We start from the raw sequence: 23,595 nt of genomic DNA, 5'->3' as shown, positions 1-23,595 counted from the left end.
TATCATTTTATTCATACTGTATATACCGTTTTACTCATACTGTATATATCGTTTTATTCATACTGTATATATCGTTTTACTCATACTGTATATATCGTTTTATTCATACTGTATATATCATTTTATTCATACTGTATATATCGTTGTACTCATACTGTATATATCGTTTTATGCATACTGTATATATCGTTTTACTCATACTGTATATATCGTTTTATTCATACTGTATATATCGTTTTATTCATACTGTATATATCGTTTTATTCATACTGTATATATCATTTTATTCATACTGTATATATCGTTTTACTCATACTGTATATATCGTTTTATTCATACTGTATATATCGTTGTACTCATACTGTATATATCGTTTTACGCATACTGTATATATCGTTTTACTCACACGGTATATACCGTTTTACGCATACTGTATATATCGTTTTACTCATACTGTATACATCGTTTTATTCATATTGTATATATCGTTTTATTCATACTGTATATATCGTTGTACTCATACTGTATATAGCGTTTTATTCATACTGTATATATCGTTTTACTCATACTGTATATATCGTTTTATTCATACTGTATATATCGTTTTATTCATACTGTATATATCGTTTTACTCATACTGTACATATCGTTTTATTCATACTGTATATATCGTTTTACTCATACTGTATATATCGTTTTATTCATACTGTATATATCGTTTTACTCATAATGTATATATCGTTTTGCTCATAATGTATATATCGTTTTGCTCATACTGTATATATCGTTTTACTCATACTGTATATATCGTTGAACTCATACTGTATATATCGTTTTACTCATACTGTATATAGCGTTTTACTCATACTGTATATATCGTTTTATTCATACTGTATATATCGTTTTACTCATACTGTATATATCGTTTTACTCATACTGTATATATCGTTTTACTCATACTGTATATATCGTGTTATTCATACTGTATATATCGTTTTACGCATACTGTATATATCGTTTTACTCATACTGTATATATCGTTTTATTCATACTGTATATATCGTTGTATTCATACTGTATATATCGTTTTAGTCATACTGTATATATCGTTTTATTCATACTGTATATATCGTTTTATTCATACTGTATATATCGTTTTACTTATACTGTATATATCGTTTTATTCATACTGTATATATCGGTTTATTCATACTGTATATATCGTTTTATTCATACTGTAGATATCGTTTTATTCATACTGTATATATCGTGTTACTCATACTGTATGTATCGTTTTATTCAGACTGTATATATCGTTTTACTCATACTGTATATATCGTTTTACTCAGACTGTATATATCGTTTTACTCATACTGTATATATCGTTTTATTCATACTGTATATATCGTTTTACTCATACTGTATATATCGTTTTTCTCATACTGTATACATCGTTTTATTCATACTGTATATATCGTTGTATTCATACTGTATATATCGTTTTAGTCATACTGTATATATCGTTTTATTCATACTGTATATACCGTTTTATTCATACTGTATATATCGTTTTACTTATACTGTATATATCGTTTTATTCATACTGTATATATCGTTTTATTCATACTGTATATATCGTTTTATTCATACTGTATATATCGTTTTATTCATACTGTATATATCGTGTTACTCATACTGTATGTATCGTTTTATTCAGACTGTATATATCGTTTTACTCATACCGTATATATCGTTTTACTCATACTGTATGCATCGTTTTATTCATACTGTATATATCGTTTTATTCATACTGTATATATCGTTTTATTCATACTGTATATATCGTTTTATTCATACTGTATATATCGTTTTATTCATACTGTATATATCGTTTTATTCAGGTTTACTCATACTGTATATATCGTTTTACTCATACTGTATATATCGTTTTACGCATACTGTATATATCGTTTTATTCATACTGTATATATCGTTTTATTCATACTGTATATATCGTTTTATTCATACTGTATATATCGTTTTATTCATACTGTATATATCGTTTTATTCATACTGTATATATCGTTTTATTCATACTGTATATATCGTTTTATTCATACTGTATATATCGTTTTACTCATACTGTATATATCGTTTTACTCATACTGTATATATCGTTTTACTCATACTGTATATATCGTTTTACTCATACTGTATATATCGTTTTACTCATACTGTATATATCGTTTTACTCATACTGTATATATCGTTTTACTCATACTGTATATATCGTTTTAGTCATACTGTATATATCGTTGTATTCATACTGTATATATCGTTGTATTCATACTGTATATATCGTTGTATTCATACTGTATATATCGTTTTATTCATACTGTATATATCGTTTTATTCATACTGTATATATCGTTTTATTCATACTGTATATATCGTTTTACTTATACTGTATATATAGTTTTATTCATACTTTATATATAGTTTTATTCATACTTTATATATCGTTTTACTCATACTGTATATATCGTTGTATTCATACTGTATATATCGTTTTACTCATACTGTATATATCGGTTTACTCATACTGTATATATCGTTTTACTCATACTGTATATATCGTTTTATTCATACTGTATATATCATTTTACTCATACTGTATATATCGTTTTACTCATACTGTATATATCGTTTTACTCATACTGTATACATCGTTTTACGCATACTGTATATATCGTTTTATTCATACTGTATATATCGTTTTATTCATACTGTATATATCGTTTTACTCATACTGTATGTATCGTTTTACTCATACTGTATATATCGTTGTATTCATACTGTATATATCGTTTTACTCATACTGTATATATCGTTTTATTCATACTGTATATATCGTTTTATTCATACTGTATATATCGTTTTATTCATACTGTATATATCGTTTTACTCATACTGTATATATCGTTTTACTCATACTGTATATATCGTTTTACTCATACTGTATATATCATTTTACTCAGACTGTATATATCGTTTTACTCATACTGTATATATCGTTTTACTCATACTGTATATATCGTTTTACTCATACTGTATATATCGTTTTACTCATACTGTATATATCGTTTTACTCATACTGTACATATCGTTTTACTCATACTGTATATATCGTTTTACTCATACTGTATATATGTATATATCGTTTTATTCATACTGTGTATATCGTTTTATTCATACTGTACATATCGTTTTATTCAGACTGTATATATCGTTTTATTCATACTGTATATATCGTTTTACTCATACTGTACATATCGTTTTATTCAGACTGTATATATCGCTTTATTCATACTGTATATATCGTTTTATTCATACTGTATATATCGTTTTATTCATACTGTATATATCGTTTTATTCATACTGTGTATATCGTTTTATTCATACTGTACATATCGTTTTATTCAGACTGTATATATCGCTTTACTTATACTGTATATCGTTTTACTCATACTGTATATATCATTTTACTCATACTGTACATATCGTTTTACTCATACTGTATATATCGTTTTACTCATACTGTATATATCGTTCTATTCATACTGTATATATAGTTTTATTCATACTGTATATATCGTTTCATTCATACTGTATATATCGTTTCATTCATACTGTATATATCGTTTTACGCATACTGTATATATCGTTTTACTCATACTGTATATATCGTTTTACTCATACTGTATATATCGTTTTACTCATACTGTATATATCGTTTTACGCATACTGTATATATCGTTTTATTCATACTGTATATATCGTTTTACTCATACGGTATATATCGTTTTACTCATACTGTACATATCGTTTTACTCATACTGTATATATCGTTCTATTCATACTGTATATATCGTTTTATTCATACTGTATATATCGTTTTATTCATACTGTATATATCGTTTTACTCATTCTGTATATATCGTTTTATTCATACTGTATATATCGTTTTACTCATACTGTATATATCGGTTTACTCATACTGTATATATCGTTTTATTCAGGCTGTATATATCGTTTTATTCATACTGTATTTATCGTTTTACTCATACTGTACATATCGTTTTATTCATACTGTATATATCGTTTTATTCATACTGTATATATCGTTTTACTCATACTGTATATATCGTTGTAATCATACTGTATATAGAGTTTTACTCATACTGTATATATCGGTTTATTCATACTGTACATATCGGTTTACTCATACTGTATATATCGTTTTATTCATACTGTACATATCGTTTTATTCATACTGTATATATCGTTTTATTCATACTGTATATAGCGTTTTACTCATACTGTATATATCGTTTTATTCATACTGTATATATCGTTTTATTCATACTGTATATATCGTTTTACTCATACTTTGTATATCGTTTTATTCATACTGTATATATCGTTTTATTCATCCTGTATATATCGTTTTACTCATACTGTATATATCGTTTTATTCATACTGTATATATCGTTTTATTCATACTGTACGTATCGTTTTATTCAGACTGTACATATCGTTTTATTCATACTGTATATATCGTTTTATTCATACTGTATATATCGTTTTATTCATACTGTATATATCGTTTAATTCATACTGTATATATCGTTATACGCATACTGTATGTATCGTTTTATTCATACTGTATATATCGTTTTACTCATACTGTATATATCGTTTTACTCATACTGTATATAGCGTTTTACTCATACTGTATATATAGTTTTACGCATACTGTATATATCGTTTTATTCATGCTGTTCATATCGTTTTACTCATACTGTATATATTGTTTTACGCATACTGTATATATCGTTTTACTCATACTGTATATATCGTTTTACTCATACTGTATATATCATTTTACTCATACTGTATATATCGTTTTACTCAGACTGTATATATCGTTTTACTTATACTGTATATATCGTTTTACTCATACTGTATATATCGCTTTACTTATACTGTATATCGTTTTACTCAGACTGTATATATCGTTTTACTCATACTGTATATATCGTTGTATTCATACTGCATATATCGTTTTACTCATACTGTATATATCGTTTTATTCATACTGTATATATCGTTTTATTCATACTGTATATATCGTTTTACTCATACTGTATATACCGTTTTACTCATACTGTATATACAGTTTTACTCATACTGTATATATCGTTTTACGCATACTGTAGATATCGTTTTATTCATACTGTATATATCGTTTTACTCATACTGTATATATCGTTTTACTCATACTGTATATATCGTTTTACTCATACTGTATATATCGTTTTACGCATACTGTATATATCGTTTTATTCATGCTGTTTATATCGTTTTATTCATACTGTATGTATCGTTTTACGCATACTGTATATATCGTTTTACTCATACTGTATATATCGTTTTACTCATACTGTATATATCATTTTACTCATACTGTATATATCGTTTTACTCAGACTGTATATATCGTTTTACTTATACTGTATATATCGTTTTACTCATACTGTATATATCGCTTTACTTATACTGTATATCGTTTTACTCAGACTGTATATATCGTTTTACTCAGACTGTATATATCGTTTTACTCATACTAAAGCGCGGCGTTACGCGCGCTGCTTGCGAGCAAGGAGGAAGCGGACAAGCGGTAACTTATAAGCGTCTTTATTTCAGGAGCTCACTGTAACACTAGCGCGCTCTGGGCAGCGCGCCCCGTGTATATCCTCAGGCCACGCCTACCCCTCGGGCGTGGCCCTCGCCCACTTGGTGCGCGGAATGATGTCACCACGCCAGTGGGCTTTCGTGTCCGCCACACGCGCCCCCCCAGAATTCCTGCGCACCTGGAGGGCCAGTTTGCGGGGCAGACGGATCACCCGGCCGAAGCGCCCCCTGGCGATCGGCGGCGTCCGGGGTGCAGGGATGCCAGGTGGGATGCCCCTGGCTGCCCCTGGGATGGGTGCAGGACCGGGGGGCGGCGTGGCGGCGGGGCTGGGCAGTGCCGGGGGTCCGCCCGCAGGGGGGCGGCCCCGACGCAGGGAGTCGGGCCACTGGCGGTGGATGGTCCACGTCGAGGTGGGCCGGCTTGAGGCGGTCTCCAGAAACGCGGTCAGGAGTACCGCCGATGTCCAGGGTGAAGTGCTTCGCCCCGGTCTCCAGCACGCGGAAAGGCCCGTCGTACGGGGGCCGCAGTGGTGTCCGGTGGGCATCTTGGCGGACGAAGACGTACTCCGCCGTGCGAAGCTCCAGGGCGACGTGCGTCGGTGGGTGCCCGTGGCATGCCGTTGGCACCGGGGCGAACCTCTGGGCGGTCTCTTGCAGAGCGGAGCGCTGCTGTATATATCGCGGAGCGCTGCTGACCATGGTGCCGTGGAGTCGGGGAGGAACTCGCCCGGCACCTGCAGCGGTTGCCCGAAGACCAACTCCGCCGCGGATGCACGCAGGTCCTCCTTGGGCGCCGTCCGGAGGCCCAGCAGGACCCAGGGGAGCCTGTCGACCCAGCCGCCATCGCGGAGGGTGGCCCGGAGCGCGGCCTTCAATGAGCGGTGAAATCGCTCACACAGGCCGTTAGCCTGGGGGTGGTAGGCCGTGGTTTGGTGCAGCCGGACCCCGAGCCCCTGCGCGACCGCCCCCCAGAGCTCCGAGGTGAACTGCGGGCCGCGGTCGGACGAGATGTCTGAGGGGGCGCCGAACCGGGCGACCCAGGTGGCGATGAAAGCCTGCGCGACGTCCGCCGCCGTCGTCGACGCCAAGGGCACGGCCTCCGGCCACCGGGTGGTGCGGTCCACCATGGTGAGGACGTGGGTGAAACCCCGCGAGGGGGGCAGAGGTCCCACCAGGTCCACATGGACGTGGTCAAACCGGCGTTCCGGCACCGTGAACGGGGCCAACGGGGCCTGGGTGTGCCGGTGCACCTTGGCGCGCTGGCACGCGAGGCACGTCCTGGCCCAGCCGCGGACGGCCTTCCGGAGGCCATGCCAGACGAACTTGTCGGCGATCAACCTTTGGGAGGCCCTCGCGCCCGGGTGGGACAGGCCGTGGATGACGTCAAACACCTGGCGCTGCCAGCCCGCGGGCACGATGGGGCGAGGCCGCCCGAGGGAGACGTCGCACAAGAGGGCCGCGCCCGCACCGTCGAACGGCACCTCGGTGACGCGGAGGCCCGTGACGGCGGTTCGCAAGTCCTGGACGTCGGGGTCAGCGGCCTGGTCCGCTGCAATCCGGGCATAGTCGATGCCGAGGTGGACTGCATGGGCGACGGCCCGGGAAAGGCAATCCGCCACCGGGTTGTCCTTCCCCACGACATGCCGGATGTCCGTCGTGTACTCGGACACGGCCGAGAGGTGACGCTGCTGCCGGGCCGACCACGGCTCGGTGACCTTGCCCATCGCGAAGATCAGCGGCTTGTGGTCGACGAAGGCCGTGAACGCACGGCCCTCGAGCAGATGGCGGAAGTGCCTGACCGCCAAGTGAAGCCCGAGCAACTCGCGGTCGAAGGTACTGTAACGGCGTTCGGGCGGGCGAAGCTGCCGGCTAAAGAACGCCAGCGGTTGCCAAGCTCCACGCACCCATTGCTCGTGCACCGCGCCCACCGCGTAGTCCGAGGCGTCAGTGGTGAGGGCGATCGGTGCATCGGGCGCCGGGTGCGCGAGCATGGTGGCGTTAGCCAAGGCGAGCTTCGCGCCCGTGAACGCCGTGTCCATCTGCTCGGTCCAGGTAATGTCGCCTTTGCCCGGCTTACCTCGGAGAGCTTCGTGCAGGGGGCGCAGGAGCTGGGCGATACGGGGCAGGAACAAATGGTAAAAGTTCACCATGCCCAGGAACTCCTGCAGCCCTCTGATCGTGCGGGGGTGCGGAAACCCCTTCACTGCCTCCACCTTGGCCGGCAGGGGGACAGCTCCGTGCCTGGTGACACGGTGCCCCAGAAAATCGATTACGGCGACGCCGAACCGGCACTTTGCGGGGTTCCCAATCAGGCCATGCTGGCCCAGGCGTTCGAAGAGCGTGCGGAGGTGGCGTAGGTGCTCTTCGCGGGACGCGCTGGCGACGAGCATATCGTCCATGTAGACGTAGACAAAATCCAAGTCGCGCAGGACGCTGTCCATCAGTCGCTGGAACGCCTGAGCTGCATTCTTCAGACCGAAGGGCATCCGCAGGAACTCGAAGAGTCCGAATGGCGTGATGACCGCCGTCTTCGGGACGTCCTCCGGCCTGACGGGGACCTGATGGTAGCCGCGTATGAGGTCCACCTTTGAGAAGAAGGACATGCCCGCCAAACGGGCGGAAAAGTCCTGAATGTGGGGGACGGGGTAGCGGTCGGGAGTGGTGGCGTCATTGAGACGGCGATAGTCCCCGCACGGTCGCCATCCCCCGCCGGGCTTCGGCACGATGTGCAGCGGCGACGCCCAAGCACTCTTCGAGCGCCGAACGATGCCGAGTCGCTCCAGGGTAGCGAACCCCGCTTTTGCCACCGCCAGCTTCGTCGGCTCGAGGCGGCGTGCCCGGGCGTAGACCGGTGGCCCGACGGTGGGGATGTGATGGGCCACCCCGTGCTTGACGGCCCCCGCCGAGAAGGTGGGCCGCGTGAGGGCCGGGAAGCCGGCGAGGAGGCGGGTGAATGCGTCCGCTGCCGGAAGCGTACAGATCAACGTGGCCGGAACCGAACCGTTTGGCACGCCGCTTGGCAAGCCGCTCGGCGAGCCGCTCGTTGAGCTGCTCGACGAGCTGGGCAGCGCACAAGCGAGCGAGCTGAACGTCTCGGCCTGGACAAGACGTCTGCGCTTTACGTCGACCAGGAGCCCATTAGCGCACAGGAAGTCCGCGCCAAGCAGTGCCATGGGCACGTCGGCGGTGACGAACGTCCATCGGAAAACCTGCCCTCCGAACCGCAGAGAGAGGCAGCGTTTTCCGTACGTACGGATGGGCGTCCCGTTCGCGGCAAGCAGCGCGGGGCCCCCGCCCGCGGCGTGCTTGTCTGACGTACCGGCGGGAACGACACTCACCTGCGCTCCCGTGTCGCACAGGTAACGGTGCCCGGATAAGGTGTCCGTTATGAACAGCAGGCTGCTCGAACGGCCGGCGCTCATCGCCACTATTGAGCGCCGGCCCGGGCGTTTCCCGACCTGTTGAAGGAGCATGGCGGATGACACTGCCGAGCCTTGTGGCCGAACTTGGTGTGGAACCAGCACCAGGTGGTGGAGCTGGAGGAGCGCGGCTGGCTCCGCCAGGCCGGTGGAGTTGGCGGGTTTCCCCGCGGTGGCGGTTTTCGCCGCGGCGGTGGGCGGGGCGTGGCGGCGGTCACGAGGTGTGTATCAGCATGCTGCGTATGCTGTGTTAGCTGATGCTGTGGATCAGCATCATCAGCAGCATCAGCCTCGAGGTCCGTGACGGCCGCGAAGTACCTGTCCGCCTCGGCTGCCAATGCTCGGGGTTCCGTTAGCACGGTCCCGGCCAACGCGAGGCGAACCTGCGCTGGAAGTTGGCGACGGAAAAGCGCCCGGAATAGAGAACCGGGGGCTTCGTCGCCCAACAGTGACAGCATATGGTCCATTCGGACCGACGGGCGCGTGTCGCCGAGCTCGGGGAGATCCAGGAGGCGGTCGGCCCGTGCGTCGTCCGTGAGGCCGAACGTGGCTAGGAGTAGCCGTTTGAGTGCCTCGTTCTTGTGGCCGTCCGGTGGGTGGCGAAGGACGGACACAACTCGAGCGGCCGTGCCGGGCCCGAGGGAGGCGACGACGTGGCAGTAGCGCGTGTCATCGCCGGTGAGGCGCCGAAGCTGAAATTGGGCTTCGGCCTGGACGAACCAGACTTCGGCCTGAGCCTCCCAAAATTCGGGAAGTTTGATGAAGTTGGCCATGGCAATGGCGTCGTGTGTGGAAGGATCGCTCCGGCAGATCCAACGTCAAGGTCACCAGTAAAGCGCGGCGTTACGCGCGCTGCTTGCGAGCAAGGAGGAAGCGGACAAGCGGTAACTTATAAGCGGCTTTATTTCAGGAGCTCACTGTAACACTAGCGCGCTCTGGGCTGCGCGCCCCGTGTATATCCTCAGGCCACGCCTACCCCTCGGGCGTGGCCCTCGCCCACTTGGTGCGCGGAATGATGTCACCACGCCAGTGGGCTTTCGTGTCCGCCACAATACTGTATATATCGTTTTACTCACACTGTATATATCGGTTTACTCATACTGTATATATCGTTTTACTCATACTGTATATATCGTTTTACGCATACTGTATATATCGTTTTTCTCATACTGTATATAGCGTTTTACTCATACTGTATATATCGTTTTACTCATACTGTATATATCGTTTTACGCATACTGTATATAGCGTTTTACTCATACTGTATGTATCGTTTTACTCATACTGTATATATAGTTTTACTCATACTGTATATATCGTTTTACTCATACTGTATATATCGTTTTACTCATACTGTATATATCGTTTTACTCATACTGTATATATCGTTTTACGCATACTGTATATATCGTTTTACTCATACTGTATATATCGTTTTACTCATACTGTATATATCGTTTTACTCATACTGTATATATCGTTTTACTCATACTGTATATATCGTTTTACTCATACTGTATATATCGTTTTTCTCATACTGTATATATCGTTTTACTCATACTGTATATATCGTTTTACTCATACTGTATATATCGTTTTACTCATACTGTATATATCGTTTTACTCATACTGTATATATCGTTTTACTCATACTGTATATATCGTTTTACTCATACAGTATATATCGTTTTACTCATACTGTATATATTGTATTACTCATACTGTATATATCGTTTTACTCATACTGTATATATCGTTTTACTCATACTGTATATATCGTTTTACGCATACTGTATATATCGTTTTACTCATACTGTATATATCGGTTTACTTATACTATATATATCGTTTTATTCATACTGTATATATCGTTTTACTCATAGGCATACTGTATATATCGTTTTACTCATACTGTATATATCGTTTTACTCATAGGCATACTGTATATATCGTTTTACTCATACTGTATATATCGTTTTACTCATACTGTATATATCGTTTTACTCATACTGTATATATCGTTTTACTCATATGCATACTGTATATATCGTTTTACGCATACTGTATATATCGTTTTACTCATACTGTATATATCGTTTTACTCATAGGCATACTGTATATATCGTTTTACTCATACTGTACATATCGGTTTACTCATAGGCATACTGTATATATCGTTTTACTCATACTGTATATATCGTTTTACTCATACTGTATATATCGTTTTACGCATACTGTATATATCGTTTTACGCATACTGTATATATCGTTTTACTCATACTGTATATATCGTTTTACTCATACTGTATATATCGGTTTACTCATACTATATATATCGTTTTATTCATACTGTATATATCGTTTAACTCATAGGCATACTGTATATATCGTTTTACTCATACTGTATATATCGTTTTACTCATACTGTATATATCGTTTTACTCATACTGTATATATCGTTTTACTCATACTGTATATATCGTTTTACTCATACTGTATATATCGTTTTACTCATAGGCATACTGTATATATCGTTTTACGCATACTGTATATATCGTTTTACTCATACTGTATATATCGTTTTACTCATGGGCATACTGTATATATCGTTTTACTCATACTGTATATACCGTTTTACTCATACTGTATATATCGTTTTACTCATACTGTATATATCGTTTTACTCATAGGCATACTGTATACATCGTTTTACGCATACTGTATATATCGTTTTACTCATACTGTATATATCGTTTTACTCATAGGCATACTGTATATATCGTTTTACTCATACTGTACATATCGGTTTACTCATAGGCATACTGTATATATCGTTTTACTCATACTGTATATATCGTTTTACTCATACTGTATATATATCGTTATACTCATACTGTATATATCGTTTTACTCATACTGTATATATCGTTCTATTCATACTGTACATATCGTTTTATTCATACTGTATATATCGTTTCATTCATACTGTATATATCGTTTCATTCATACTGTATATATCGTTTTACACATACTGTATATATCGTTTTACTCATACTGTATATATCGTTTTACTCATACTGTATATATCGTTTTACTCATACTGTATATATCGTTTTACTCATACTGTATATATCGTTTTATTCATACTGTATATATCGTTTTACTCATACTGTATATATCGTTTTACGCATCCTGTATATATCGTTTTACTCATACTGTATATATCGTTTTACTCATACTGTATATATCATTTTACTCATACTGTATATATCGTTTTACTCAGACTGTATATATCGTTTTACTTATACTGTATATATCGTTTTACTCATACTGTATAAATCGCTTTACTTATACTGTATATCGTTTTACTCAGACTGTATATATCGTTTTACTCATACTGTATATATCGTTGTATTCATACTGCATATATCGTTTTACTCATACTGTATATATCGTTTTATTCATACTGTATATATCGTTTTATTCATACTGTATATATCGTTTTACTTATACTGTATATATCGTTTTACTCATCCTCTATATATCGTTTTACTCATACTGTATATCTCGTTTTACGCATACTGTATATATCGTTTTACTCATACTGTATATATCGTTTTACTCATACTGTATATATCATTTTACTCATACTGTATATATCGTTGTACTCATACTGTATATATCGTTTTACTCACACTGTATATATCGTTTTACTCATACTGTATATACCGTTTTACTCATACTGTATATATCGTTTTACGCATGCTGTATATATCGTTTTATTCATACTGTATATATCGTTTTACGCATACTGTATATATCGTTTTACTCATACTGTATATATCGTTTTACTCATACTGTATATATCGTTTTACGCATACTGTATATATCGTTTTATTCATGCTGTTTATATCGTTTTATTCATACTGTATATATCGTTTTACTCATACTGTATATATCATTTTACTCATACTGTATATATCGTTTTACTCAGACTGTATATATCGTTTTACTTATACTGTATATATCGTTTTACTCATACTGTATATATCGCTTTACTTATACTGTATATCGTTTTACTCAGACTGTATATATCGTTTTACTCAGACTGTATATATCGTTTTACTCATACTAAAGCGCGGCGTTACGCGCGCTGCTTGCGAGCAAGGAGGAAGCGGACAAGCGGTAACTTATAAGCGTCTTTATTTCAGGAGCTCACTGTAACACTAGCGCGCTCTGGGCAGCGCGCCCCGTGTATATCCTCAGGCCACGCCTACCCCTCGGGCGTGGCCCTCGCCCACTTGGTGCGCGGAATGATGTCACCACGCCAGTGGGCTTTCGTGTCCGCCACACGCGCCCCCCCAGAATTCCTGCGCACCTGGAGGGCCAGTTTGCGGGGCAGACGGATCACCCGGCCGAAGCGCCCCCTGGCGATCGGCGGCGTCCGGGGTGCAGGTATGCCAGGTGGGATGCCCCTGGCTGCCCCTGGGATGGGTGCAAGACCGGGGGGCGGCGTGGCGGCGGGGCTGGGCAGTGCCGGGGGTCCGCCCGCAGGGGGGCGGCCCCGACGCAGGGGTCGGGCCACTGGCGGTGGATGGTCCACGTCGAGGTGGGCCGGCTTGAGGCGGTCTCCAGAAACGCGGTCAGGAGTACCGCCGATGTCCAGGGTGAAGTGCTTCGCCCCGGTCTCCAGCACGCGGAAAGGCCCGTCGTACGGGGGCCGCAGTGGTGTCCGGTGGGCATCGTGGCGGACAAAGACGTACGCCGCCGTGCGAAGCTCCAGGGCGACGTGCGTCGGTGGGTGCCCGTGGCATGCCGTTGGCACCGGGGCGAACCTCTGGGCGGTCTCTTGCAGAGCGGAGCGCTGCTGTATATATCACGGAGCGCTGCTGACCATGGTGCCGTGGAGTCGGGGAGGAACTCGCCCGGCACCTGCAGCGGTTGCCCGAAGACCAACTCCGCCGCGGATGCACGCAGGTCCTCCTTGGGCGCCGTCCGGAGGCCCAGCAGGACCCAGGGGGAGCCTGTCGACCCAGCCGCCGTCGCGGAGGGTGGCCCGGAGCGCGGCCTTCAATGAGCGGTGAAATCGCTCACACAGGCCGTTAGCCTGGGGGTGGTAGGCCGTGGTTTGGTGCACCCGGACCCCGAGCCCCTGCGCGACCGCCCCCCAGAGCTCCGAGGTGAACTGCGGGCCGCGGTCGGACGAGATGTCTGAGGGGGCGCCGAACCGGGCGACCCAGGTGGCGATGAAAGCCTGCACGACGTCCGCCGCCGTCGTCGACGCCAAGGGCACGGCCTCCGGCCACCGGGTGGTGCGGTCCACCATGGTGAGGACGTGGGTGAAACCCCGCGAGGGGGGCAGAGGTCCCACCAGGTCCACATGGACGTGGTCAAACCGGCGTTCCGGCACCGTGAACGGGGCCAACGGGGCCTGGGTGTGCCGGTGCACCTTGGCGCGCTGGCACGCGAGGCACGTCCTGGCCCAGCCGCGGACGGCCTTCCGGAGGCCATGCCAGACGAACTTGTCGGCGATCAACCTTTGGGAGGCCCTCGCGCCCGGGTGGGACAGGCCGTGGATGACGTCAAACACCTGGCGCTGCCAGCCCGCGGGCACGATGGGGCGAGGCCGCCCGAGGGAGACGTCGCACAAGAGGGCCGCGCCCGCACCGTCGAACGGCACCTCGGTGACGCGGAGGCCCGTGACGGCGGTCCGCAAGGCCTGGACGTCGGGGTCAGCGGCCTGGTCCGCTGCCATCCGGGCATAGTCGATGCCGAGGTGGACTGCATGGGCGACGGCCCGGGAAAGGCAATCCGCCACCGGGTTGTCCTTCCCCACGACATGCCGGATGTCCGTCGTGTACTCGGACACGGCCGAGAGGTGACGCTGCTGCCGGGCCGACCACGGCTCGGTGACCTTGCCCATCGCGAAGATCAGCGGCTTGTGGTCGACGAAGGCCGTGAACGCACGGCCCTCGAGCAGATGGCGGAAGTGCCTGACCGCCAAGTGAAGCCCGAGCAACTCGCGGTCGAAGGTACTGTAACGGCGTTCGGGCGGGCGAAGCTGCCGGCTAAAGAACGCCAGCGGTTGCCAAGCTCCACGCACCCATTGCTCGTGCACCGCGCCCACCGCGTAGTCCGAGGCGTCAGTGGTGAGGGCGATCGGTGCATCCGGCGCCGGGTGCGCGAGCATGGTGGCGTTAGCCAAGGCGAGCTTCGCGCCCGTGAACGCCGTGTCCATCTGCTCGGTCCAGGTAATGTCGCCTTTGCCCGGCTTACCTCGGAGAGCTTCGTGCAGGGGGCGCAGGAGCTGGGCGATACGGGGCAGGAACAAATGGTAAAAGTTCACCATGCCCAGGAACTCCTGCAGCCCTCTGATCGTGCGGGGGTGCGGAAACCCCTTCACTGCCTCCACCTTGGCCGGCAGGGGGACAGCTCCGTGCCTGGTGACACGGTGCCCCAGAAAATCGATTACGGCGACGCCGAACCGGCACTTTGCGGGGTTCCCAATCAGGCCATGCTGGCCCAGGCGTTCGAAGAGCGTGCGGAGGTGGCGTAGGTGCTCTTCGCGGGACGCGCTGGCGACGAGGATATCGTCCATGTAGACGTAGACAAAATCCAAGTCGCGCAGGACGCTGTCCATCAGTCGCTGGAACGCCTGAGCCGCATTCTTCAGACCGAAGGGCATCCGCAGGAACTCGAAGAGTCCGAATGGCGTGATGACCGCCGTCTTCGGGACGTCCTCCGGCCTGACGGGGACCTGATGGTAGCCGCGTATGAGGTCCACCTTTGAGAAGAAGGACATGCCCGCCAAACGGGCGGAAAAGTCCTGAATGTGGGGGACGGGGTAGCGGTCGGGAGTGGTGGCGTCATTGAGACGGCGATAGTCCCCGCACGGTCGCCATCCCCCGCCGGGCTTCGGCACGATGTGCAGCGGCGACGCCCAAGCACTCTTCGAGCGCCGAACGATGCCGAGTCGCTCCAGGGTAGCGAACCCCGCTTTTGCCACCGCCAGCTTCGTCGGCTCGAGACGGCGTGCCCGGGCGTAGACCGGTGGCCCGACGGTGGGGATGTGATGGGCCACCCCGTGCTTGACGGCCCCCGCCGAGAAGGTGGGCCGCGTGAGGGCCGGGAAGCCGGCGAGGAGGCGGGTGAATGCGTCCGCTGCCGGAAGCGTACAGATCAACGTGGCCGGAACCGAACCGTTTGGCACGCCGCTTGGCAAGCCGCTCGGCGAGCTGCTCGTTGAGCTGCTCGACGAGCTGGGCAGCGCACAAGCGAGCGAGCTGAACGTCTCGGCCTGGACAAGACGTCTGCGCTTTACGTCGACCAGGAGCCCATTAGCGCACAGGAAGTCCGCGCCAAGCAGTGCCATGGGCACGTCGGCGGTGACGAGCGTCCATCGGAAAACCTGCCCTCCGAACCGCAGAGAGAGGCAGCGTTTTCCGTACGTACGGATGGGCGTCCCGTTCGCGGCAAGCAGCGCGGGGCCCCCGCCCGCGGCGTGCTTGTCTGACGTACCGGCGGGAACGACACTCACCTGCGCTCCCGTGTCGCACAGGTAACGGTGCCCGGATAAGGTGTCCGTTATGAACAGCAGGCTGCTCGAACGGCCGGCGCTCATCGCCACTATTGAGCGCCGGCCCGGGCGTTTCCCGACCTGTTGAAGGAGCATGGCGGATGACACTGCCGAGCCTCGTGGCCGAACTTGGTGTGGAACCAGCACCAGGTGGTGGAGCTGGAGGAGCGCGGCTGGCTCCGCCAGGCCGGTGGAGTTGGCGGGTTTCCCCGCGGTGGCGGTTTTCGCCGCGGCGGTGGGCGGGGCGTGGCGGCGGCCACGAGGTGTGTATCAGCATGCTGCGTATGCTGTGTAAACTGATGCTGTGGATCAGCATCATCAGCAGCATCAGCCTCGAGGTCCGTGACGGCCGCGAAGTACCTGTCCGCCTCGGCTGCCAATGCTCGGGGTTCCGTTAGCACGGTCCCGGCCAACGCGAGGCGAACCTGCGCTGGAAGTTGGCGACGGAAAAGCGCCCGGAATAGAGAACCGGGGGCTTCGTCGCCCAACAGTGACAGCATATGGTCCATTCGGACCGACGGGCGCGTGTCGCCGAGCTCGGGGAAATCCAGGAGGCGGTCGGCCCGTGCGTCGTCCGTGAGGCCGAACGTGGCTAGGAGTAGCCGCTTGAGTGCCTCGTACTTGTGGCCGTCCGGTGGGTGGCGAAGGATGGACACAACTCGAGCGGCCGTGCCGGGCCCGAGGGAGGCGACGACGTGGCAGTATCGCGTGTCATCGCCGGTGAGGCGCCGAAGCTGAAATTGGGCTTCGGCCTGGACGAACCAGACTTCGGCCTGAGCCTCCCAAAATTCGGGAAGTTTGATGAAGTTGGCCATGGCAATGGCGTCGTGTGTGGAAGGATCGCTCCGGCAGATCCAACGTCAAGGTCACCAGTAAAGCGCGGCGTTACGCGCGCTGCTTGCGAGCAAGGAGGAAGCGGACAAGCGGTAACTTATAAGCGGCTTTATTTCAGGAGCTCACTGTAACACTAGCGCGCTCTGGGCTGCGCGCCCCGTGTATATCCTCAGGCCACGCCTACCCCTCGGGCGTGGCCCTCGCCCACTTGGTGCGCGGAATGATGTCACCACGCCAGTGGGCTTTCGTGTCCGCCACAATACTGTATATATCGTTTTACTCACACTGTATATATCGGTTTACTCATACTGTATATATCGTTTTACTCATACTGTATATATCGTTTTACGCATACTGTATATATCGTTTTTCTCATACTGTATATAGCGTTTTACTCATACTGTATATATCGTTTTACTCATACTGTATATATCGTTTTATGCATACTGTATATAGCGTTTTACTCATACTGTATGTATCGTTTTACTCATACTGTATATATAGTTTTACTCATACTGTATATATCGTTTTACTCATACTGTATATATCGTTTTACTCATACTGTATATATCGTTTTACGCATACTGTATATATCGTTTTACTCATACTGTATATATCGTTTTACTCATACTGTATATATCGTTTTACTCATACTGTATATATCGTTTTACTCATACTGTATATATCGTTTTACTCATACTGTATATATCGTTTTACGCATACTGTATATATCGTTTTTCTCATACTGTATATATCGTTTTACTCATACTGTATATATCGTTTTACTCATACTGTATATATCGTTTTACTCATACTGTATATATCGTTTTACTCATACTGTATATATCGTTTTACTCATACTGTATATATCGTTTTACTCATACTGTATATATTGTATTACTCATACTGTATATATCGTTTTACTCATACTGTATATATCGTTTTACTCATACTGTATATATCGTTTTACGCATACTGTATATAGTTTTACTCATACTGTATATATCGTTTTACTCATACTGTATATATCGGTTTACTCATACTATATATATCGTTTTATTCATACTGTATATATCGTTTTACTCATAGGCATACTGTATATATCGTTTTACTCATACTGTATATATCGTTTTACTCATAGGCATACTGTATATATCGTTTTACTCATACAGTATATATCGTTTTACTCATACTGTATATATCGTTTTACTCATACTGTATATATCGTTTTACTCATAGGCATACTGTATATATCGTTTTACTGATACTGTATATATCGTTTTACTCATAGGCATACTGTATATATCGTTTTACTCATACTGTACATATCGGTTTACTCATAGGCATACTGTATATATCGTTTTACTCATACTGTATATATCGTTTTACTCATACTGTATATATCGTTTTACGCATACTGTATATATCGTTTTACGCATACTGTATATATCGTTTTACTCATACTGTATATATCGTTTTACTCATACTGTATATATCGGTTTACTCATACTATATATATCGTTTTATTCATACTGTATATATCGTTTTACTCATAGGCATACTGTATATATCGTTTTACTCATACTGTATATAGCGTTTTACTCATAGGCATACTGTATATATCGTTTTACTCATACTGTATATATCGTTTTACTCATACTGTATATATCGTTTTACTCATACTGTATATATCGTTTTACTCATAGGCATACTGTATATATCGTTTTACGCATACTGTATATATCGTTTCACTCATACTGTATATATCGTTTTACTCATAGGCATACTGTATATATCGTTTTACTCATACTGTATATATCGTTTTACTCATACTGTATATATCGTTTTACTCATACTGTATATATCGTTTTACTCATAGGCATACTGTATACATCGTTTTACGCATACTGTATATATCGTTTTACTCATACTGTATATATCGTTTTACTCATAGGAATACTGTATATATCGTTTTACTCATACTGTACATATCGGTTTACTCATAGGCATACTGTATATATCGTTTTACTCATACTGTATATATCGTTTTACTCATACTGTATATATCGTTTTACGCATACTGTATATATCGTTTTACTCATACTGTATATATCGTTTTACTCATACTGTATATATCGTTTTACTCATACTGTATATTATATTATATTACTCATACTGTATATATCGTTTTTCGCCGCATTTTTCAATGGTGAAGAATTAATTACACAATTAACAAAGTATCGTTTCCGGAGCCAGATCTTCATCAAAATCTAATCAATTCGTTCTTTTCACACACCCAACCAGTCCTCCAAATTTCGTTTGAATCCACCCATCATTTTTTGGATACCTTACTCACAGGCAGACAGGTAATGCAAATTGAATATTTTTTATGACAAACTTATCTGAATGCTTCAAATACATCAGCTACTGGTAGAACATCTGTTTTGAGAAACACAGTACATCATGATATGCACAAATATTTCTTAGGTTAGATTTTTCCAAATGTTTTCCGTGTTGACAAACATCAGTTATATGAGTTTAACATCAGTTATCAGTTATTATCATCAGTTAACATCAGTTATCAGTTGTATGAGTTTAAAATCAGTTATCAGTTTTATGAGTTTAACATCAGTTATCATCATCAGTTAACATCAGTTATCAGTTAAATGAATTTAACATCAGTTATCAGTTATCATCATCAGTTAACATCAGTTATCAGTTATATGAGTTTAACATCAGTTATCAGTTAACATCATCAGTTAACATCAGTTATCAGTTATATGAGTTTAACATCAGTTATCAGTTATCATCATCAGTTAACATCAGTTATCAGTTATATGAGTTTAACATCAGTTATCAGTTATTCATATCAGTTAACATCAGTTATCAGTTATATGAGTTTAACATCAGTTATCAGTTATCATCATCAGTTAACATCAGTTATCAGTTATATGAGTTTAACATCAGTTATCAGTTATATGAGTTTAACATCAGTTAGCAGTTATATGAGTTTAACATCAGTTATCAGTTATATGAGTTTAACATCAGTTGTCAGTTATCATCCTCAGTTAACATCAGTTATCAGTTATATGAGTTTAACATCAGTTAACATCAGTTATCAGTTATATGAGTTTAACATCAGTTATCAGTTATATGAGTTTAACATCAGTTATCAGTTATATGAGTTTAACATCAGTTATCAGTTATATGAGTTTAACATCAGTTATCAGTTATATGAGTTTAACATCAGTTATCAGTTATCATCATCAGTTAACATCAGTTATCAGTTATATGAGTCTAACATCAGTTATCAGTTATCATCATCAGTTAACATCAGTTATCAGTTATATGAGTTTTACTCAGATTATTTTTAAAGTTTTATTTTAATGATAATTTGGTTTCATCAAATCTTTTCCATCCATGTCGTCATGAAGTTAAATTCCTTTTCATGATAAGAGTTACATTTCATCTGGTTCTGAGTGAAGAAAGGGTTCGGAGATTTGGAAAGGATGTGAGACTCGATGCTAATTAGACTAGAGGCAAAATCTGAAAAGGGGCCTAGAAATCACTTTAGGGAGTACGGAATGTTAGGAGCTGGCATCCATGTCAGACTGTTAAAGTGGTTCATAGTGAACATATTTCAAGTGGATGCCCATCAAATTTGGCCTTTTTAAATATTATACAGCCAAAACAAAGTGGCCGCCATTATCGAAAACTCCGAAAACTCCGGATTGTAATAAAATTACACAACTTTGTATTTATACAGGATAACAATGAAATTTGCTGTATTTGGACATATTATAATAATACACACATCTTCCTCAAACGATCTAAGTGATAATTTATCTATTTCTTTCCCTATGGAGAGACAAACATGAAAAAATGCTCTGAAAATCTAAGAAAATTACATCTTGATGCATTATATTGAGCTTGTACAAATGTACGGACATACTTTGATGAAGTTCGTTTGATTTAAAAAAAAAACTGTGTTGGGATAATATTAACATCAGTCTTCGGTGGTGTAGTCCGAGTCATCTTGGGCACTGTTCAAAGGATTCCGACACGTTCCGTCAGCGCAACCACAACCAGCGGTACATCTTAGCTCCTTAAGACGACAACTGCATCTGTGAGATTCGCAATTCTTACACTGGCATTGTGTAAGCTTGAGGTAAACCTCTGGAAATGGTTTATCACTCATCAAATGAGGAAGTATATTTCCAGTTGTACCGTCCTTGTTCCATCCATTTCCCACCGGGGAAGATATATCTGGTTGTGCGATCAGTGAAGAGAGCCAAATTGTACACTGATGGTGTGCTCGCTTGATATGCAGCTTCAGAGAAGATCGGGTTGGTGGCAACTTCTCTGGTTCTTTGTGACCTTTGAGGAACATTTTGAAACGCACGTCATTGATGTTTGTGTTGTTATCATTGTTTGAATACAGTCTGCAGATGAAGCTCTCTACATCTGTCAGTGTTCTTTCAGTAAGTGTGCCGCGTCCGAGCCCGTCCAATAAGGGACAGTTCTTGATGAACGTTTTCCATGCTATTGTTTTGCCAATGCCACAAAATTGACTGACTGTGTCGCAGCCCGAGAGGGCATGGAATGCTGGAAGATTGTGGCGGGGAGCTGGATCAAGGTCTACAGCGTGCACAGCAACAAAGCTCCGTTGCTTCGCTGTTCCCGTTTGCAACCAAAGCTCTCCAGATAAGTCACTGGCAAAGTGAACGAGGAGAACAAGGACGTCTGTGTCCCTGGAACAAATGATCAGACGCTCAAACCCAAGATCTGTCACAGACTTGGCGTGTAACAATATTCTGGTATCAGCTTCATCGTGGTTTGATTTGAGGGAGTTGACGTCCGTTCCACGGGATGACTCAACCGCCGTTCGGTCATGGAATCCGCCAGATGTCACGACTTCACGATTCGGTTGAGTCGACCTTGCTTGACGAATGAGCTCCATGCTCAAAAAGTGTTCCAGGTCTTGCTTGTTTTCTGGGAGGTCAATAAATTGCCTCCAGTTGACGGGTAATGGCACATCCCTGTTGTCCACTTTGCGACGTATTGGCCGGGTTTTCCCGGTCCGTAAAATCCGAGTGGTGTCCTTGATGGTATGTGCTTCATACCTATCAAACACAACGTCAACTCTGGAGCAAGTGTCACTGAAGTGACTGAAGACAGAGGCTACGAACCGGTCTGCGAGTTGTCCAAAATTGTGGGCATTTGCAGGTTTGCCGATTGCTTGAACAAGTGCCTGGCCATCGATGATTACACACGTTTTCAGATTTGCTGTCGGCGGCTCTTTCTCTACAGTTGTTCTTGTCTGAAGGATATTTCCGAGAGCTGCTTTGTTTGTGGATCGCATTGCTCCGGATGTGTCTGCAAGTGATAGAGGAACCGGCGAAAGTTCATGGCTGAGGATTTCCTTCAGGTCCACCTCGCGTCCAGCTTCTTTTGAAACAAGCAAGCGTTGAAAGAGGTTATGGTCTGCTTTGACGAGTTTTTGTTTCAGAGTCGAATTTTTGTTCTGGACCTGATACATGCTTTTCAGCGTCAGGCTTTTCGACTGTCTGAGCTTGTCATGGAATCCCACTTTTTTCGTGATGAGACGTAAGCCCACAAATTCTTTCAATTTGTCTTGCCCTTGTGCATGTGCTGTCAGAAGACATTCCGTTATTTGAGGAGAAGCTACATCTCGAGTGGCCAGGCTAACGACAGCTAGATTTTGGTGTTGAAAAATGCCGAATTTCTTCAGTTGGTCGACAATCTTCTGAACATCTTCCTTGTCCCGCTTTAGTCTTGAGGGTCCGGCTTCTTTTACATAAGAAGGGTTGTAGTCTTCATCTGTAGCATGCATGTCCAACATGGCGCTTGTGTCGTCTACTATTCTGCTCCGTTCGTTGAATGTGAGGCACCATTGATCTCTTGCTCCTTCTGATCTCGTTATTCCTACAAGACCACCGGCAACTTTGCCGACTTTGTTGACGTGCTCTAAGGCTTGATCCGTCGATAGCT

This window comes from Myxine glutinosa, chromosome 5, assembly GCF_964187855.1.
Source record: "Myxine glutinosa chromosome 5, kmMyxGlut1.1, whole genome shotgun sequence".
Classification (NCBI taxonomy): Eukaryota; Metazoa; Chordata; class Myxini; order Myxiniformes; family Myxinidae; genus Myxine; species Myxine glutinosa.
This window is presented reverse-complemented; position numbering follows the sequence as displayed.